Source organism: Callospermophilus lateralis, unplaced genomic scaffold, assembly GCF_048772815.1.
Source record: "Callospermophilus lateralis isolate mCalLat2 unplaced genomic scaffold, mCalLat2.hap1 Scaffold_93, whole genome shotgun sequence".
Taxonomy (NCBI): Eukaryota; Metazoa; Chordata; class Mammalia; order Rodentia; family Sciuridae; genus Callospermophilus; species Callospermophilus lateralis.
The window spans coordinates 2,456,217-2,475,598 of NW_027517451.1; positions in this window are offsets into that span (position 1 = coordinate 2,456,217).

Here is a 19,382-nt window from a genome sequence, read left to right on the forward strand (position 1 = left end):
TCTGTCGATCTTATTTATTTTTTCAATGAACCAACTTTTAGTTTTATCAATTTTTTCAATTTTTTTTTTCAATTTTGTTGATTTCCGCTCTGATTTTAATTATTTCTTGTCTTCTGCTATATTTGCTGTTGTTTTGCTCTTCCTTTTCTAAGGTTTTAAGATGTAGTGTGAGTTCATTTATTTGTTGGTTTTTTTCTTTTTTTGAGGAATGAACTCCAGGAAATGAATTTCCCTCTTAAAACTGCTTTCATTGTGTCCCATAGATTCCAATATGTTGTGTCTGTATTGTCGTTTATCTCTAGGAATTTTTTGATTTCCTCCTTTATATCTTCTGTAACCCATTGATCATTCAGTAACATATTGTTCATTTTCCAGGTGATGCAGGATTTTTCCTTCCTTCTTTTATCATTAATTTCCAGTTTCATTCCATTATGGTCAGATATGGTGCATGGTATTATCTCCACACCTTTATATTTACTGAGAGTCGCCCTATGGCATAATATATGGTCTATCTTTGAGTAGGATCCATGTGCTGCTGAGAAGAATGTGTATCCACTTGATGATGGTTGATATATTCTATATATGTCAGTTAAGTCTAGGTTATTGATTACGTTATTAAGTTTTATAGTTTCTTTGCTCAGCTTTTGTCTAGAGGATCTGTCCAATGGCGAGAGTGGTGTGTTGAAGTCCCCCATAATTATTGTGTTGTGGTCTATTTGACTCTTGAACTTGAGGAGAGTTTATTTTATGAATGTTGCAGCACCATTGTTTGGTGCATATGAATTGATAATTGTTATGTCTTGATGGTGGATGGTTCCTTTTAACAGTATATAGTGTCCTTCTTTATCCCTTTTGATTACCTTAGGTTTGAAGTTGACTTTATTTGATATGAGAATGGCCCCTCCTGCTTGCTTCCGATGGCCATGTGCGTGGTATGATTTTTCCCAACCTTTCACCTTCAGTCTCTGAATGTCTTTTCCTATCATATGAGTCTCCTGAAGGCAGCATATTGTTGGATTTGTTTTTTTAATCCAGGTTACTAGCCTATGTCTCTTGATTGGTGAATTTAAGCCATTAACATTTAAGGTTACAATTGAAATATGGTTTGTACTTCCAGTCATGTTTATTTATTTATTTATTTTAGATTGGCTAGTTTTCCCTCTTTGGTTATTTTTCTTCCCATTTACTGAGATACCTCCCACTGTTAGTTTGGGGCGCTATTTTTCAGTTCCTCTTCTTGTAATATTTTGCTCAAAATGCTTTGCAGTGCTGGTTTTCTGGCTGTGAATTCTTTTAGCTTTTGTTTATCGTGAAATATTTTAATTTCATTGTCAAATCTGAAGCTTAGTTTTGCTGGATACAGTATTCTTGGTTGGAATCCGTTATTTTTCAGTGTTTGAAATACGTTGTTCCAGGATCTTCTCGCTTTCAAAGTCTGTGATGAAAAATCAGTCGTTAACCTAATTAGTTTACCCCTAAATGTAATCTGCCTCCTTTCTCTCGTAGCTTTTAGTATTCTCTCCTTGTCCTGTATGTTAGCTATCTTCATGATTATGTGTCTTGGAGTTGGTCTATTATGGTTTTGAATGTTTGGGGTCCTGTAAGCTTCCAGGATTTGGCAATCCATTCCATCTTTCATCTCTGGGAAGTTTTCTAGCATTATCTCCTTTAGTAAGCCATCCATTCCTTTGGACTGATTCTCTGTGCCTTCTTCTATCCCAATGACTCTCAAATTTGGTCTTTTGATAAGATCCCATATCTCTTGGATAGATTGCTCATGAGATTTCAGCATCTTTTCTGTGTTAACTATATTCTTTTCAAGTTGATAAACTTTGTCTTCATTATCTGATGTTCTGACTTCTACTTGATCTAGTCTGTTTGTAATATTCTCATTAGCGCTTTTAATCTGATTTACGGTTTCTTGCATTTGTATGATTACAACTTGATTTTTTTTAACACCTCTATCTCCTGATAAAGCTCATTCTTTACTGATTGAATTTGTGCGGTTAGTTCCTCTTCAAAATATACTTTCAATGCTTGGATTTGCTGTCTCATGTCTTCTCTAATATTCCATTCCATCTGAATTAGGTATGCCTTGATTTCTTTCCCTGTCCATGTTTCTGTTTCTGCTCTGTCCTCTTGTATATTTAGATTGTCCTGCATTGTTTGTAACCCTTTTTCCCTTGTTTTTTCATATTGTTCACGTTGCTTTCCAGCTCTGTTTGACTGCTTTGTAACTGCTTTCTCCGATACATTTGTTTTGGCTTTGTATATCTCTGTTGTCTCTCTTTTGTGTTGGGAGATTATGCCTAGAAATGTTGGGCTTTGTTGTGCTTTAAAGCAGATTCATTAAATTCATATAAGGCTTCTAGGTTCTGTATGCATATAATGATTTGCTGTTTGTTCTTAGGTCTATATGTTTAGGTTAGGTGCTCTGGTGGTACGATGGTTTGTATGTCTTGGCTACTTTAGAAGATTGCTCCACTGAAGGTGGATACTACCGGGCAATTGGATCAGGGTGTTGTTAGTAGCTAGGTATTTGGGAGTCTTATAGACAGCCTCGAGATATTCACCTACTTGCATTTAGACAATTACACGCAATGGAAGATGTAATGCTTGGGATGAGAGTTGGGGGGTAGGGGAATGAAGGTGCTGTTAAAAAGAGAAAAGGATGGAGGGAGAGATAGATTAGAGGGGAATGAAAAGAACAATAAAACTTGAAATGGGATAGAAAGAGAGAAGGCGTAGGAAGGAAAGGATCAGGGAGAGAATAAGGAGAGAGAAAAAAAATATCGGCAGCAGCAACCACAACAACAACAACAACAACAACAAAAATTAAAGTCTTGGAGATCCACCTTCTTCTCTTCCAGTAGGCGGAGCTGTGCCCTCCAAGCGGAGCGTCTGCTCTCTACCTGCCGAGAGCTATCTCTGTAGGGCGTCTCCTGGGAGTCTCTCAGACTTGTCAGTCCAGAGCCATTTCACTTCTCCAGCTCTTAACCCCCTTCCTCCTGTCAGCCTGCCAGCCAGGTCCTGTTCCCCAGAAGTGATTCTCCAGAGGTCTAGTTACACTTGCAGCCCCACCGCGTGTCCCTTTTAAGCCCCAGTGCTGTGGTAAACTGGCGGCTAAGACCCTGACGGTCACCGCTGGTGATATGGGGGCCTTGGGGTCTGGAATCCCCTCTGCTTCCCTACGGACACGACCCTTGAGAAATCAATGAAGTTTCCTGGCTGCCTGCATCAGTATGGGAAGTCATGCACCTGCTAAAGTGGATTCTGCTGGGAAGGAATTCCGCCGGCCGGACTCCGATGACATCACCTCTCTGCTATGGTGGGCCCCAGGCTCCTTGCTGGAGTGTCCGAGGGGAGGGGTGGAACTGGTCCGGCCCAGTTCACCTCAGCTCCTGACTCGTGGGGGCTTGGCTAAAGACTTCTTCCTGCCAAGCTGTGTCTCGGCATCTAGCAGGACCCAGTCACTTTGGCTGCGGGCGGGTGGTCAGATCTGCAGCTGTGCCCGTGGTGCGCGGACTGTGGCTGGTGAATCTGGAACTTCGCGTCTAGTGGCAGGGTCCCGCTCATCCGGATCGCACAGACACTTCAAAAAAATCCTAGTAGCTCCCGGGCGGTCTCTCTTCAGTGGAATTTTGCTAGGAGAATCTCTGTTGGTAGGATCCAAGAGTTATCCTTGCAACTTTATGACCCCATCACTGGGAGTGCAGTGAAAGTGCAGCCTCTCTGTCCGCCACCATGTTGGATCCCCCCTTGAGCCTCAGTTTCTGAATCCGCTCAGTAAGGGGCTCATTGAGGATTACAGATGTTCTCTTAAAGGGCCAAACTCATGGCTTGGTAACTAAAGGAATTTTGAAAATGGCTTCTATTCTTTGCTATAGGGAAGTGATTGCACCAGACTGAGGGTCCTTCAGTACCTCTCTCTTTAGAAACAAAGACTGAATGTTTTTGTTTATGCACATAAATTCTCACACCCACTTGACAATCTGCCATTACTTCCCGTGAAGAAGATAACTCTGAGAAAGTGGAATTATCTCTGTTTTTGAAATGCAACTCTGATGTTCAGTGGATGATTCACTGAACATCTTATCTACATTTGATTGAACTGAATTTGTGTTAAGAAGAAGCAAGGAAGAAGCCAGGAGGGAAATCTGAACTCTATTTTGTTCTCTAAACTCTGAGTGACCGGATAAGACATAGGATGATTGAGAGAAAAAATTTTATTACCCAGGTTCACTGTGGCTCCTGTACCTTCCCCAGGAAACTTGTAAATGGGACTCATTTCTGTTTATTTTTTCTAGACTCTCATGAACTATCTACCATGGTTAGCCTTCTGTAATAAGTCAGTCATTAAAGTGGGGCAGGTGGCATTCCAAGGCATGTCAGATGATCCTCTAGGGTCAAGGAAGAATATATTGGAATTTTTATTTCCTTTTCTTTTTGCTTAACCAAAAATAAATTAGCCAATATTAACCTTCAGTGCTGGCACTTCCCCTCAAACCTGTTTGCTGGAAGGCTTGTCACAACTGTCATTCCCTTTGGGCAAACAGTGCCTAGGGCAGTTTTATGGCACTAATCAAATGCATTTGCCAGTTCTATTAACTACTTTTACCTAAATTCTCCCTCAAAAAATAGATTTTGAAAAAAATCTTGCAAATAACTATAGTGAAATTTAATACAAATAATTAAAACACAAGCAAAAGATAAGAAAGTTGTTAAGTTGACCCTTCTCCTCTTGGTATAAAGTACGTGTAAGCCATGTTGTGTGATAAAATTAATGACAGTTTGGTTAGTTCTGATAAGATGTTATTCCAATAAGTTAGAAATGATCAGGATGACTATTTATTCTCATTATTGCTGACACTCCCTGCCCTAAGTATATACCCTTGAGATTTTAGATAATGATAGTAGCATACGTGTAGTATTAGCCAAATAACAAGACACTATTTCAGCTCTTCTATCACGTCTTCTTTTTCTTTCTCAGGTAGTGCCTCTAATCTTCCCAATTTTGTCTTCTAATTTTTCCCTTGTAGCCAGATTTCATTGCTTACTGTCATACAACAAATAACATCAGTGTCCCTCCCCCTACTTTAAGCTTTAAAAGTCTTAAAATCACTTAGAATCAAATTCACACTCTTACCTGTGACCTGTGAGGTCTGGGATCTGTTCCTACCTTCAGCCTCATCTCCTGCTGACCTTCCTTCCTGTTACCACTCTGTGGTCTCCCTGTCTTCCTCTCCATTTATAAGACATCAAGTTTTTTCTGCTTCAAGATAGTTTCACCTAATAGATAGGGCAGAGGGGTGGCAGGGGTCGGGGGAAGGGTGGGGACAGAGAGTTAGAAAGGATGGTGGAAGGTGATGGACATCATCATCCAAAGTACATGTATGAAGCCACGAATTGGTGTGAATATACTTTATATACAGCAAGATATATGAAAAATTGTGCTCTATATGTGTAATATGAATTGAAATGCATTCCGTGGTCATATATTAAAAAATCAATGAAAAAAATATTTCACTTCTGAGAATAGCTGTCATTTATTCTCCTTGAGTGTTTTTTGGAGTGTGTGTGTCTGTGAGTGTGTGTGTGTGTGTGTGTGTGTGTTATATATCCTGAAGTCAGTGCTAAGTGAAACACTTTCACTTTAGATGTTATAACTTATGGTACCAAGACCACTGCTTCCATCCATAGAAACCTCACCAATGAGTCACATTTCTGTATTTCATGAGTTTTACGTTATTCTTACACTAAAGTAACTGGGCTATTTGGTATTTTCTGTTGTTATTATACAATTTAATTAACATACTAGATCAGTTGTCTAAAGTCTCTGCCAACTTTATAGGGCAGAGGAAAATACTCTTAGCCAATGGCTTTGGGTAGCCAGTAAAGATGGACTGCAGTTCTAAGTGAAATGGAAAAAAATATATATATATTACAAGTCAGTATCAGCATGCCAGATATAGGAAGTGTGCTGATTTCTCAATAAGTACTTTCATATATTAGCTTAGGTTTATAATAATTCATAGTTGTTCTTCAAGTGACATTGCCTTTACCATTCTTTTTTCTTTAAAGTTTTTTCTGATAGCAATAAACTCTGCAATTTTTCCAAAAAGTGTGGTATTGCTTTTGATTTACCATTTTCCCCAGAGGTAAAGCAGGCAGCTCCTGATGCTCTTACTTGGCTCTTGCTACCATGATAGTCCCTATTTATTGGTCAGGAGATCTATGTGGGAATTATGCCAGTTCAAAGTATACTTAATTCATTTATGCCTGCAGAAATCAAGGGAACAACCGCAAAATGGGTCTGTGAGCCTACAGAACCCATAGTGACACAAATCTAGATCCACCATTGAGTGTCTTTCTGTAAACCCCCATTCTGTTCTTTCAGCCATTGAGTCCCTGGAGTTGGTTCTAATTCAGAAATACCCTCTGAAGGCCTAGACAGCTCTCGTTCATAAAACAACCTTCTTAAGGGCTGCAGTTTACTCGGGGAAATAATTGGGAAGTATTTGCAACATATCCCTGAGGTCATGATTTAAGAGTCTTTCTCCACTTGTTTCCTGACAATCTCCTTGTTTTAGGGGCTCAGGATCCATGAATTGACTTAGGCTTAGTATCTGGCTGTGGAATCAGACCAGCACCACATTCAGATTTTAATGCCTTTTTTCATCATACATAGTGATTTTAGATTATGTTAACCAAATACTTATTTAATTGGTCTCCCATCTAATTTATTCATAGAAGTACAGGAATTAACCTGGTGTGGTTGTGCCTGCCTGTAATCCCAGCAGCTTGAGAGGCTAAGGCAGGAGGATCATGAGTTCAAAGCCAGCCTCAGCAAATTCACAAGGTCCTAAGCAACTCAGTGAGACCTTGTCTCTAAATAAAATATAAAAAGAAAGAAAAGGGCTGGGGATGTGGCTCAATGGTTAAGTGCCCCTGGGTTCAATTCCTGGTACTAAATAAATAAATAAACAAACAAATAACTAAATAAAATAAAAAAGTAAATAAATAAATACAGGAATAAGGCACAGATTTCTGAATGCCAGGGCACCTTGAGTGCCCCTGCACATGTGTGTCATGGACATTGGGCAAACCTAAGCCTTACAGAGGGGTCTCTGCCACTTTGTGCTCTCATTCTTCCTACTGACATAAGAACATTCAAGTCAATGGGAACATCTCTCAGGGTCATCTCAAGGCATTGTAGGACAGTGATGCCGAGCTCTTCAGGGTGCTGGGACAGTCACCCATGTTTCTTTTTGGTTCACGGTGGGTTAAATTTAGGGGTTAGCTAAGCATGCTGCACATGAGTGGTCCAGTTTCCTTTGTTATTACACAGGAAAGTGTCCATCTAAACACTTTGTTGAAGGCTTCAACAATTCAAGCTATTAGAATCACTCCTAGCTCTGTCGAATAAGTCCCAAGTCCTGGAGTAGTACACCCAATCAATCTCTCTGTTCACCTGTCTCTCTCTAAATATCTTCATTTTTCTTATTCAAACTTATGTAGAGAAATATATTCTACAGTTATTTTTAAGTTAATATAATATGTAAGATTTAGGAAAGATATTAATATAAATTATATGTTTTATAGATATATGTATAGATAGAGAGATATATGTCATGCTTGAGTATATATAAAATAATATAATATATACATATTTACTATTATATATCTATATGCCTAAATATAGATGTGTGTGTGTGTGTGTGTGTGTGTGTATATATATATATATATATATATATATATATATATATATATATATAGTGGTGACTGAAGTAAATTAGCAAGAACATCACTCCCTGGTGGGTAATTAGATATGCAGAATCTGGTCCTAGAATAAACCTGACCTATTGACGACCCCATAGCAGAGGGTAGGGGATGACTGTGAGAGCTGATACCCTGGGGGAGGGGCCATGCAGAGGCAGCTTTAGTTGTGTAAGGACAGGGTCACTCTCAGAGACTTAGTACAGGAAGGGCAGCAGATAGACACCCCGACCTCTCTCTTCTGTCTTACAGTCTTTAGGTGACACTGTTTCTGGCTGAAACCAAAAGGGAGGCTGATTGATGCCCCCGTGTGGATCAACTTCCTAAGTCACAGACTGAGACAGAAAAGGTTGGAGAATGTTCTAGAAAGGGAGAACACAAATGGGCAATAATAAGTAATCCACTTTTTAAAAAAAATCACAGTTAATGTTCAACACCCTGAGTTTAAATTTCAGAGGCTCAGGAATTATAATTCTCAAAGATGATACTGTGATTAGTGAAACATGACATTTCGGGATTTAAGAATTGTAAAGCTGCTCTCTGATGAGAAAGAATGTTATTCCTTCAGGTCCATCATGAAGGTAGGAAGCTGTTCCCACAGCTTCCAATTTACCCTCCTCCTCTTGATGTACTGGGGAAACATTAATCCAGGCATTTCCCCTCATTTCCACTTCTGACATGCTCACTGATATGGAGAAGTAAAGATAAAATCTTTGAAGGAATTTCCATCTCCATGATTTGTTTCTTTTTTCTCTCTCTTCATACTCCTGAATGTGTCCAGTGTTCCCTCTTAATCCAACTATGATTAAGAAATGTATACTTGGTGACTGACAGTGTGGATCTATCTGTGCACTGTAATGTTCATAAACACTCCTGCATGATGCTATTGAAGTATTGCAGGCCTCCTTCCCTATCTGCTCTGTAACCCCAGGCAGACCTCTGCTGACACTTCATCTATATGAGGGCTTGAGTCCATGGCCTGCCGGAGCTCAGGCTACCTGGGCATGAAATACACATTGCTATAATAAGCAATATGCTGAGATTCAGTATTTCTTCAGCCTAAACAGGGATGTCAATGCCCTAAAAACAGAGGCTTATATTGACATAATGGTGGCCTGAAAGACTTCAATATTATATGTTGGGCTGAGAGTGCAGCTCAGTGGTAGAAAGCTCACCTAGCACATGTGAGGCTTTGGGTTTGTTTCCCAATACCACAAAACAAAATCAACAACACAAAAAAGCATTACATTCTAAAATAAATATTTGGGGAAAATATAGAAATCTGTAGGGAAACAAAAATCCACAATTACACTATTAGACATTCACTATGAACATTTTTGTATGTATTATTCAATAGTGATTTTCCTCAATGTACCTATATTTACATTTCCACCTATATATATCTGTATGTTACTAAATTTATAAATCTTACCTAAATTTTTATATATATATATAAAATTGATATCAATTTGGAAATATTTTTCTCATAAAATTATCTATATATTTTAGAGGGAGTTTTGTTTGTGTTGATTGGTTGGTTGGTTGGTTGGTTTTCTTTTGTGGTAGTGCTGAGGATCAAACTCAAGGCCCTGCACATGACAGATAAGTGCTCTATCACTGTGCTGAACTTCCAGTACTATATGTTTTAAATAATTTTCTAAAGTGTGATGTTTAATGATTTTGTGATTTTGCATTATTATATTTCTCTAAATAATTCTCTTTTAAAAATTGTAAACCACACTCTAAGAAGCCCATTACTTATTTATATCTTGAAGTAATTTATAAAAATATAATTACTGAGCTAAAATGGTTATAAGGATTACTTTCTTAAGTTTCCTTTTTTTCAATTAATCATAAACTAACTAATTTTCTATTTTAAAAAAACTTTTAAAAGTACTCTGTCAGGGGCTGGAGTTGTGGCTCAGTGGTAGAGTACTTGCCTGGCATGTGTGAGGCCCTCGGTTTGATCCTCGGCACTACATATAAGTAAGTAAATTAATTAAATTAAATATCCATTGAGAACTAAAAAAAATTTTAAAAGTACTCTATCAAAACTTGTAATTTTATTCTATGTATTTAGAATACCTAGAACTGCTATTGAGAAGTGTAATTATTGGGTTAAAAGAACTGCATGGGTAATTCATTTTTAAATTTTGTGTATTATATGTAAAGGAAGCACTCTCACTAGTTTTGTCTGCATTCATAGCAGGTACTTTGGTATGCACTGGTTATGAAAAGTGTAAGAATATTTGAAAACTTGACAGATTATTTTGGGCAGAACATTTTCTTTCTTGACAGAATGCTTGCTCCTAGCCCTATCTCTGCTTCACTGGGCAGGAGTGCCTGTTCTGTTTGACTTCATCCATTTTGAAGTTTCAAATGGTCACAACCTATAAGACAGAGTGACAAAAGGCCATCAATCAATGTAAATCGGTGCTCAGCCCATGGGTCTGGGCCTGGGTTGGGAGATGGTCAGTGGCGGTTCTTTGGATGTAAATCTGCCTCTCATATAGCTGTGGCTAGTGCAAAGGCAGGTCACAGTGCATGATGAGGATTCTAATATTAAGTGCATTTTAAAAACTTGAAATGCATGTATATAAATTGAGTTTTGAGCAGATTCTGTTTTCTCCCAGCAATACTATTCATTAGTTACCAGATGGATATCATTTTTCAAAGTATTGATTTTCAATGGCCATAGAAACATCTTTGTGTGTCTGCCGAGCTTGGTTATTAATTTTGTTGTTATTCTTTTGAAAATTATCACTTGAGAGCAGCTGAAGTTTGAGCTGGGAAGCAGAATTAAAATCAATGCAAAAAAATGTTTCTAGAATGACCTTAAAATTGGGAATATTGTAAAAATCTGAACAGCTTTTTATCCTGAATAAGTATAAATACATACATGCACACAAAATCTTTATTACATGTAATACTGCCACTGTTTCTGGGACAATATCTTTAGTGTGAAATAAGAGAGGGGATGCACGGACATGTAAGAGCATTATAGGCTTTCCTAGAATTCTTCGCCAAGGTGTCTGAGAGGATGGGGGACTTCGTGACAAAGACTGAAGTCCTTTTGTGAAGAGGTAGCTTTGCGATAGTGATTCCCACTCCTCCTTCTTATCCTCCTCTCCCACCCCCTCCTTTTTCCTCTTTCTGTTTCTACCTCCCTTCTCTCTTACATTTTCTTCTATTCCTTTCTTTCCTTTTTTCTTCTATAACATCTTTAAATATTTTATTGCCCAGAGTAATGCATGTTAATTGTAAAAAAAAAAAAAAACTTAGAAAATATAAACAATCATGAAAATAAAAATGATCAGAATCACTTGTAATTCTGTTTCACAGAATAAATGCTCAATGTTTGGAGTGGAATATATATATATATATATATATATATATATATATAGAGAGAGAGAGAGAGAGAGAGAGAGAGAGTTAAAGCATGCACACACACACACACACACAGGTATACATGTATAATTAACTAAGATGGCCAGTGTTAAATTCTTTTGATTAATATGAATAATCAGGTTATTTTGATTAGTAAATGGCTCTTAAGATATAATCAATTAAAAAGTGCTCCTTTAAAAAAATAAGTTAGACATAGGAAGATAAGTACTGCATCACTTATGTATTTGTAGAGACTAAAATAAATTAATATTATGAAAATTAAATACAATTGTGATTACTAGAGACTAGAATGGGCAGGAGAGAGAGGAGCTGGAGGGAAGACAGATAATGGATTCCAAAATAACAAAAAGCTGGAATAAATTCTAGTGTTTTTCAGCATAGTGGAGTGGCCAAAGTTCATAACAACTTATTCTATGTTTTATAAAGAATTAGAAGAGAGGAATTCAAGGGCTCCAAACAAAGAAAAAGGCAAATTCTTAAGGAGATGGAGATGCTAATTGCCATGATTTGACCATTATACATTGTATATATGTATTGAATTATCACACTGTACTCCATAAAATGTACCATTATTGTATATCAATTAAAAATGAATTTTAAAAAGCTGATGCAATTTCTGAGAATATGTTTCCATAGAGTGACATAGACTGTCTCCTCTGTTTCTAGTGTCATTCTGAATATGATGTGAGGAGGAGGACAGGTATCTTTGAAGCTTCTCCATCAGAGGAAGGCATGTGTCTCTTTGAACTCTCTCCTCCATGTCCCCCAGCTCTGCAGTGGTGGCTGCTGCCAGCATGGCACTGGGAAAAGGCTCCAAAAGACCCTTGAGGAATTGGGTCGAGGTTGAGGATGTTTAAAATGTGTTCAAGAGAAAGATTTCTCTAGAGATTTCGCCTGGAAGCATTTAAAATATTCTCAGTGGTAGAGGCAGGCTCTAAGTCTTGCCACGCTTCAAAGTAGGATCGATGAGCAAGGAGAACGCTCCATGAATCACCAGCTTCCCTACAGTAGATGTTCATCTCTACCTATGTCCCCCTCCCTCTCCACTGGGCCCGCTCAGATGTCTGGGCCCAGGCTATCATGCTCTGTGTGCTGTTCAATGATGATCAACACAAAGAGGCAGGGAAGGAAGGCTGTTGTGTGCAAAAAGTCACCAGACGTTGAAAGACAGAAGCTCTGATTACGCTCTTACTATGGATCCACTATATTTTTGTTCATATGAGCTGGAAAGGGACTCCTGTGCCATGAAAAACAGTGAGATTACTTTCGAAGCTATTATGATATTTTCTCAGTAGATGGCGATGTTTTGAACGAAGAGGCTTTGGGTGAGCTCATTTAGAAACGTGAAATTGAATAAGGTTTCTTTAAATAAAAAGAATCCCATTGTCACAACCTACAAAACTTTGACACAAAGAAGAGTGTAGTAATAAGAGCATGTTCCTTAGTTGCCAAATCAGCACTATCCTATAAAAATATAACAGGAGTCATGTTGCACTTTTAAAGTTTTCGGAAACAACATTGAGACAATGTTGACATAAATAAAATAGGTGAAATTCATTTCAGCAAAGTATTTAATTTCATTAAATATACAAAATTTAAGGTTTCAACATGTAATCAATATCAAAATTACCAGGGAAATATTATACATTCAGATAACCTGTATTTAAGTCCTCAATAGCCAGTAATTGATAGCTACCATGCTACACCAACTGATATGTTTTCCTTCTTTTATTTCTTCATAAAAGGGTAAATTTTCAGAACCACTGATTTGAACAGGGATTATGTTTTTATTTTTTAGAGTATTTTGTGTTGAATTTGATCCTTGCCAAAGTAGTGTCTTTGGCTAAGCAAAGACGTGTGTGGTGTGTGTGTGTGTGTGTGTGTGTGTGTGTGTGTGTGTGTATCAACACAAGTTTTGGTCCTCCATAGAGAAATCAATGCATATATCAGTATCCAGGAAGAATCTCAGAAAGTTTTTTGTTATCTACTAAAGCAGTGAATCTCTCCTATGTACCAGGAACTGTTCTAACAAATAAAGCTTATCTTTGCATTTCTAAACAAGACCTGTATTAAATAAATGTTGATAGAGACTCCCTATGACTTGGAACTTCTCTACCCATTTCTCGCCATTCAGTCCATTAATGAACTTTTATGGGGTTCCTCACACTTACTGAAGGTGCACAATGTAGTAATAAAGCGGCTACCCCAAAGATCCCAGGTTAGTGGGGGAGTGGACCTAGCTGACAATTACATAAAATAGCATGAATGCTTCTAATTCATACTTAAGGGGCCATGAGAGTTAAGAAGAGGCACACACATTCAGACTGTGGCTGCTCATGATGGAGGGAAGGGACTGAGGGGGTTTATTTAAAGGTTTGCTGTCTGAGCTGGGTCATGAAGAAATGAACAGGGTTAGAAGAGTTGGGAGATGACATCTTCAGTGGTAGGGATGGGGGAGGGGTGAAGATGCATCCAGCAGGGGCCAGAGGCATGAGACAAGGCAGCAAGTTTGAAGAACTGCAGGTTACTGAGGCTTTCTGTTATGTAGGAATGAAGGGTTCAGTGTTTCAAGAGGTGAACAATGCTCAGATTATTAGAACCTTTATGTTTCAAGCTATTTAGCTCAATCTTGAAAATCAAAAGAAGAATTAAAGGATCCTTATCAGGAGAATGATGTGGTTGGATTTCTGTTTTGGGAAACTCATTTTAGCTTCAGTATGGAGAATGGATTTGAGGGCTGTAAGACGAGGCAGAAAAACTCAGTTTTGAAGTTTTTTCAATGTCTGTGAGAGGAACAGGAAAATAGTGACCTACAACAGAGGCCAGAGCTATGAATTAGCATTGGGTTTGAAAGAGATTTGCGAAGAGGATTAATAGGAATGGGTGTGCAGTTATGAGGGAAAAAAACAGACATCAGGAGATGTATCATAGACATCAGGTGTAAGCCATCTTGTGTGGTTTGAACTCCTAGCTGATGGTATAAAGGGAGTAGCAGAGCTTTGATGTTAGCTTGACCAGATAAGGAGCAGAAGGAAAAATGGGAGGAATCAGTCTTGAAAGTTTTCAATAGTTAAACTTCACAGACATGGAGTCACACTCTTCATATCACATGTATGATAGGAATTGAGAGTTGGGTAATAGTGTTGTGATTTCCTTTATTTGCATTTCTATCAAGAATCCCTGTAGTTTAGACTACTTGGGGAAAGAGTAATTACAGTGGTAAAAAGAAAAGAAATTCCTTGCTATTCAAATTTTAGAAAATTTTACTAAGATCATGATGCATTTTCTCATCATGAGCATAGGCCCTTCGTATGTTTAAGTAGTTACAAGAATAATTAAAATAATAATAATTATTTGGATTAAACTCTGACTTCTGATTTTGGAATTGTGGAAAACTAAATGACATGTAAAAAAAAAAGGTGTTTGAAACTTGTATGAATGCAGTCATTAAACACAAAATAATATTATGTACTCAGAGAACAACTAGAAAGAATGAAATCATTTGATAAAAGCCAAGCAGGATGATAAACTGGAAATTTGATAGTGAGATTTTCTTTAGTGTGGGACTGGCAGGAAATGCTGATCTTCCAAATTAGAGGTTATGGATTAAATGTCCATTTCAGGCCAAGTCTCTGGATCTCTGTGATATATTTTCATTTCCTGTTGTACATAAATTTGTACCCCTGGAACATACACCAAAGTTAATAAAACCAAAGACTATAAATTTTATATATATATATTTTTTTCATATTCTGCCAAATAGTTCTAAATACTTCACGTTCCATATATTCTGCTTGAAACAGAATTAAAAAGACAACATTTAAGAATTTAATCCACCAATTTGTGCCTCGTGTAGTTTGGAGATCTTATTCACACAGTTAATATCATCTGGTAGCCACTAGGATAAGAAATTAACTTCAAAATGATGCTATTTATGAGATGCATAGTATAAACAAATGAAAAGTTATGCTGAAAACAAAATTTTTCATTTGGTATCCTTGATGCTTCCAAAATAAATCTGTCCAATAGTCGTTTCACAATCCAAAAATGAGAAACATATAAGGATGTAAAAAAATATTCTGTGTTGACTGAGGATCTAGTCTGTTTTAAAAGATTACCTGGACTAGATGATTTATAAAGACTAGGGACCTATTTTGGCTCATAGTTCTGGAGGCTGGGAAGTCCAATAGCATGACATTGGCCTCCATTCAAACATAGTGTAAAGAGGAAGGGAAGTGGACACATGCCAAAGACACAATATACAAAGGGAAACCTGAATTTATAATAACAGAAAGCTCATGGTGACCAGTCTAATCCATGAGAATCATTTCAGTTCTGCATGAAACCCTCTTAAAGCCCATAACTCCCAACACCATTGAAATGACAATGTAATTCTAACATGAGTTTCAGAGGTGACAAACCAAATTCAAACCATAGCAATTAATAACCCAATAGAAATAATCTCATAATCTGTGGCAATAAAACAAAATCATGATTTTTGGAACTTGAACTAAATGTTCATTTTGGCAAGAAAAATTACACATTGATGAAGAAAGCATCAATTAATTAGAAGAAGTAATTGTAGGAAATCATATGATGGTTCCATCTAGCAAAACTAACATGTTGAAAAATAAGGCATATTAAGAATGGAATTACAAAATCCACATATACTTAATAGAAATTTTGAAATAAAAATTTCAAGAAAATGAAGAGATAGTATTGACAGAATAATTAATAAGAACTTAGAAACTGATTCTAAAATGATGTATTCAGGAAGAATTAAAGTAAATCTACATCTAAACATCACAGTGAGAATACAGAACAAAAACAGATGACATCAACAGAGTAATTATTAAGTGATAATAATGCATGTGCAAAAAATAACAATAAGAGGAGAAGCAGTCTTGTCAACTGTTGTGATGGAGGTCATAAAAAGTTATCTTCAGAATCAGAACATTATTAAAGGCTATCATGCCCAGCCGAATAACTATTAAAAATACAAGTTGGAGTTGGGCATTGTGGGGCATGCTTGTAATTCCAGCCACAGGAGAGGACGAAGAAGGGGCCAACCTCTGCAATTTAACAGGAACTTGTATCAAAATAAAATAATACAAAAGTAAAATAAAAAGTTCTGGAGATGTAGTTCAGTGGCAGAGCACCCCTGGGTTCAATCCTCAGTACCATGCACCATAAAAGAGATTAGTATACAGGGCTTGCTTGGGTGGACATATCACAATTAACACTATTAATATGTAGAATTAATACATGTCAAACAAAACTAAAATAAAAAATAGAATGATATAAAAATTTTAAAATTGGATTATAAGAGAAGTTACTATTCACTATCAGTAAAACGGAAAAAGAATGTTAAAGAAAATATTTCAAAATCATCACAAATGGAATACCAAGGACAGAAGTTATTTAAAATGTTTTGATAAAATCAATAAATATAAAGTTAAATCTTTAGAATTTAAGAATATTTAAACAACAATAAAATTAGCAATCAATGTATGGTGTGTTTCACATTACTGTGTCTTTCACAACTGTTCAGACAACAAGGGTTCAACTTCTCTTCAAAATATATTCACATAAAATATATATTTACAATCATAGATAGTTTCCTTTTTAAAAGTGTCAACAGACAAAATAGTTATAGTAAACATAAGGAAAGTAATCCTAAATATAAACTGTAGTTAGAAAGTAAAATACAGTTTTCTAATTTTGAAAGTAGAAGCATAACATTGACAGTACTTCAGAATGTTAAAATATTGTAAACTCTCTACCCAGAGGAAATCAAAGAGAGTGGGAGATCAGTCTAAGATGGGGATAAAACATTCACTGAATTTTGAAAATATCTTCTAAAAACTTAAACTTTGAATAGCTCATACAAAATATGTTTGAATTTTTTTCAAACCCCATATATTGTTCAGGTGAGGAAGGCCACATTTGAGCACAGTCTACCCCTGGATCACTGTCCTTTGATATAATTAAGTATTTGCATCTGAAAGCCCATGGAATTTCTGAACACCTGTTAGAATAACCAAAATCCATCACTATATGCCTGGTTGTAAGGCAACAGGAACTCTTACCTATTACTGATGGAAGCGTAAAGTGTAAAGTGGAATAGTAAATGTTGAACATACTGAACATACTATTATGATATGTATTTCTAAACATTTACAAAAATGTGGAAAAAATATATCTATATGAAAAACTGTACCTGGATGTTGACAGCAGCATTATTTATAATTGCCAAAACTTGTAAGCATCCAGGATGCTCTGTAATAGATGAATGGATAAATAACTATATGGTACATTCAGACAATTAAATATTATTGATTGCTAAATATAAATGAGCTATCAGACTGTGAAACAAGAAAGAATTTCAAATGTACATTACTAAGTGAAAGAAGCCAATATGGAAAGATTATGTACTGTATTGCTTCAACAATGTGATATTCTGGAAAAGGAAATCTATGGAGACTATAAAATGTTTAGTAGTTGGCATGAAATAAGCAGGGAAAACTATGAAAAGGAAGAGTACAGGAATTTTTTTGGTGGGGGATGAAGATATTTGGTATAATAATACCAAATACACATTCACAAGCATCTATCAACTCATAGTATGTAAAATACCAAGTGAGAACCCTTTTGTAAACTACAACCTTTTGGTGATAGTGATGTGTCAAAATAGGTCTATCAATTGTAATAAATGTGCTAACCTTTTAGGTTATGTTTATAATGAGAAAGACTATGCATGTGTGAGATAGTGAATATATGAAAACTCAATGCATTTTTCTCAATTTTTCTGTGAACCCATACTCCTCTAAGCAATCATATATATTATATGAAATAAATTATGGTGATCAAAACAGGAAGTAATCTGATGGTAATTGGCACTACCTGTAGACAGGAAGGATAAAAAATGATTCCTTTAATAAAGAAACAAGGTAGCCAGGTACAATGGCCCACTCCTGTAATCCCAGTGGATTGGGAGGCTGAGGTAGATGCATCCTGAATTCAAAGACAGCCTCAGAAAAAGGCGAGGCACTAAGCAACTCAGGGAGACTCTGTCTCTAAATAAAATACAAAATTGGGAGGGGGATGTGGCTCAGTGGTTCAGTGCCCCTGAGTTCAATCTCTAGTACACACTGCCTGCACCCCCCACTCAAATAATAAGAAACAAGGTAATTGTAATAGATAGTGTCTTTGTTGCTGTTATGGCTCTTATTGCTGTATAACAACCCCAGTATGTACTATGTGGGATAATAAAGTCCATTCAAATATTTTATGACTAAAGGTTATTTACTTTCAAATTTCCTAACAATAAATATTTATTTATTATAAATTAGTTTTCTAGTTTGTAGAATGTTTATTAGATTTCCAGGAATAAAATATTCAGATTATGAAGTTTTCTTATTAATAGGTATTTGCATGTGTGTCTGTTTTGTATTCTGTATATGTCTACATACTTTTAGTACCTCAAGATGTGTATTAAAATGTATGTATATACAGATGTATTTCCTATTGCAATATAAGTGTTCAACATGTTTAATAAATTCTCGTTGAAAGAATGCAGAAAAATAATTCACAATAAATGCATGTAATTACCTGCTAGAGATTTCAAAAGATACTAATTTGGAATTGCAACAAGTCAATAAAAGAGTACAGGTATTTTTTAAAAGTGTTTTATGTAAGAATTCTCTCACAATAATATCTCATCATCACTGGCTGAAAAAAAAAGAAGTTTAACAGCTATGCCTCTCTGCCTACTTTATTGTACTATTTTCCAATCCATTAACTAGCAAGTTAATACAAATGTATTTATAAGTTAAAGAAAAAAACTGAAAGTACTATACATTATGACGGTAGAAATTACAAATTATTCAGAATGCATTAATGTCAGTAACCCCTGAACTATCTTATTCATTTGTGGAAAGAATGTATGTCATAATTGTATGATATGTAATGTTCCTATAATATTTATGTTCTCATGACTTATGTTCTAATTGCTTTATCAAATTCTAGCAACTGTTCTCATAGCACATTCATTTTGCACACAGAGGGGGAAAGTGCTCCAGCTACTATTTAATGAAATCAACATATGCTGATACTTTATTTTAGTCTTCTTCATGAAATCTTTAACCAGAAAATAAAAGCATTTAGAGAGCACACTATATGTAATTATTGATAAAACA